We start from the raw sequence: 3,385 nt of genomic DNA on the forward strand, positions 1-3,385 counted from the left end.
TGTGGCCTGCCTGGGCAGCTGTGTTGGCTCAGGGGGCCAGTGTTGAGTTACTTTTGCCCTCACTAACAGGGCTGATCAACCGCGCTCCTGAGACCCAATGACCAGACCATAGCCTGACCTTAACCTGACCAGGTCGTGACCGCTCGTAGGTCATCTTACACGAGTCGCCAGAGGAGGCTCATACTGGCCAGAATAAAAGTAGTTATGATAACAAAACAGAACTCTTTGACTGTAGCTAACATCCGCTGTTTTCTTTATCTCGAACCAGATTATTTTAAAATTCCTTGGCTTCTGAGTGAAACAGGAGACACAGATAAACATAAACATGTTTTCTCTCAAACTCACTGTTGCTCAGCACTCCATCTTAATCAAGCCAGCTATGCACTCTCCATGCACTTAGAAAAACGACACACTTCTATGTTGTTTCTCAATCAAGACAAAAATATCCTCTTTCCGTTGTGAGTTTTTTTTAATCATTTGACATCCACATTAATGCACTGTCACTGTGAAAACAACAGACAAAAAGCTTGCTATAATGTCAAAATGTACTATAGCTAGCTTTTAAACATCAAGCCTTCTCTCCGAGTGGCTGACTGCATGGTGATGGTGTTTTATCACATTGGGGGAATATTGTTGCTGAGATCCTCTTCTTTCTTTAACTATTCGCTTGGCCCCAGTGTTGTGTAAATCAGCTTGACTCTCTCACACTATTACTCATATAGAAAAACTCTATATCTCAAGAGTGCCAGTGGTTAATCTCTGTCCCAGATTTCTGCTCCAAGGCCCAGCTCCACAGCCTTTGAAGAGAGGTGACTGTTTTTTGTAACTTTAGTGCAGTCCACTTATAATCGTCACAACAGAGGCTGTATGAAAACCATCCACTTAGAAATAGTACATTCCTTTACATAAATGTGGGGCTTTCTAAGAGGATAGGGTTGAATGGGAAAGAATACGGATGACATCAGTATAGTGTACTGTCGTAGGACAACTTTACAGTACATTAAACACTGCATTCAAAGCCTTTTGTTTTATCTAAGAAGTCATTGTTCAAGTGGTTTACCTTCATCATAAAAGGTAATTAACATTTGACATTACTATCTATGGATTTGAAATGCGCTAGTCGTCTAGTTTAGCAGTCATGAGATGTACAGTACATATAACACAGTACAGTAACCCCTTAAACCGTCTGAAGATCCTGTGACTGTTAAAAAGAAAGTGTGGTTTTAGGTTCAGAACAGAGAGATGTCTCAGTGGGGTTCTCCTCTATGTCAGTTGACCCAAAGAAACCAAACAATCGACTGATATCTGATAGAACACGCTAGCATAAACGATATAGTGTACATTTGATGTCTCCATATAGATGTGCCATCTTCCTACAACTTTGAAATCCCCTCAGAATCCTCTTTCATCCATTTCCAGAATGCCAAAGCCATGGCACTGTGTCCAGAGATGTGGGAATAACACACAATGTAGGACACATTTGTTATGTTAACAATGCCTCATCCCAACAGCTGCTATGCAAACCATTCAACTGATACAGACGCTGTTCAGAGAATATACACATTCAAACCTGCTCCCCATCTTATTTTTAGCACACTAAACCAGTCTTTCTATATACCAGCTAATTATATTAACCATTGCATACTATATTATATCACTTTATATAATATTAGTGACCTTATTGAACACAAGACATTATTAATGAGTTCTAGCTCGGTGATATAGTAAACAGTGTGACCAGTGACCACAGAGAGTGAGTGTGGGGTTGGTGTGTGTTGAGCTTGTAAAGTGCTGGTGGGTGATTCCAACCTGATAAGCCCTTAGCTGCTCTGCTGGTCAAAGCATCCTGCCGTGTCGCTGACACGTTTACGACCCAAACCAGTGGGCCCGTCTCAGCCCTTCAGTCAAGCCTCTGATTTGATAAGATTAACAGGGAGATGGTGATAAATAATGAGGCCTATTAAAGAGTAAAGACACAGGAGGGAATGTATAGGGTCTTAGGCACTCAGCGTCTGATCAGTTTGTTTATTTGGGGAATAGGTAGTGAGACTGGAGGAGTCTGTCAGCAATTAGAATCTTAAGGCCTGTCGCTGAGAATCTGATCCAAGGAGAGCAGAGAGAATCTGATCCAAGGAGAGCGGAGAGAATCTGATCCAAAGAGAGCGGAGAGAATCTGATCCAAGGAGAGCGAAGAGAATCTGATCCAAGGAGAGCGGAGAGAATCTGATCCAAGGAGAGCGGAGAGAATCTGATCCAAGGAGAGCAAAGAGAATCTGATCCAAGGAGAGCGAAGAGAATCTGATCCAAGGAGAGCGGAGAGAATCTGATCCAAGGAGAGCGGAGAGAATCTGATCCAAGGAGAGCGGAGAGAATCTGATCCAAGGAGAGCGGAGAGAATCTGATCCAAGGAGAGCGGAGAGAATCTGATCCAAGGAGAGCGGAGAGAATCTGATCCAAGGAGAGCGGAGAGAATCTGATCCAAGGAGAGCGGAGAGAATCTGATCCAAGGAGAGCGGAGAGAATCTGATCCAAGGAGAGCGGAGAGAATCTGATCCAAGGAGAGCGGATAGTAGCTGAAGAATCAGTGAGTTGTAAATCTCATGAAGTTACACTCCTACTTCTCACCCCCATCCACACTCACTCTGCCCAAAAACATGTGTACTCCAACCTGCATGGCAACGGAATAAATCCACAGAACCTATAATATATAACATCACCTTGAGGTCATAGTCTTTTAGGAGCTCCCTCTAATGTCCTTGATTAACCTTACTTGATTACAAATCATCTGTGGATGCTTTACCTCCTGGATCTAAGGGGCACATTACAATGAAGGATACTTAGTGCACTTTGAAAATAAAAAGCAAACGAAACAATGGATACTAAACACTGCCTTAACTGCAATTTATAGAAGCTCTACCCCGATAACAAAAGGAGAGGGTTGATCATAAACAAATGCAGAACAGTTTGAGTAAAAATGCAATTAATTCCAATAATCATAAATATTGTTATGATTATGAGAAAAGCATTATTGAATATAGAATGGAAAATTAAAATCGTTAATAGCACTCAAATCCCAGCTTTTTTTCACCAGGCAGGCAGTACAGTAAGTTGAACCAATTCAGGGCTATATTGGGAGACAGAGAGAGAGAGAAACGGAGAGAGACAGAGAGATAGAGAGAGACAGAGAGGCGGAGAGAAAGAGACAGAGAGAGATAGAGAGAGAGAGAGAGAGGAGAGAGAGAGAGAAGAGAGAGAGAGAGAGAGAAAGGGAGCAGAAGAGAAATAGAGAGAGAGAGAGAGAGAGAGAGAGAGAGAGAGAGAGAGAGAGCAGAAGAGAAACAGAGAGAGAGAGAGAAATAAACAAGTGCAAAGGAGCGAGAGAGAG

This window comes from Oncorhynchus mykiss, chromosome 2, assembly GCF_057628025.1.
Source record: "Oncorhynchus mykiss isolate SJ-2025 chromosome 2, ASM5762802v1, whole genome shotgun sequence".
NCBI lineage: Eukaryota > Metazoa > Chordata > Actinopteri > Salmoniformes > Salmonidae > Oncorhynchus > Oncorhynchus mykiss.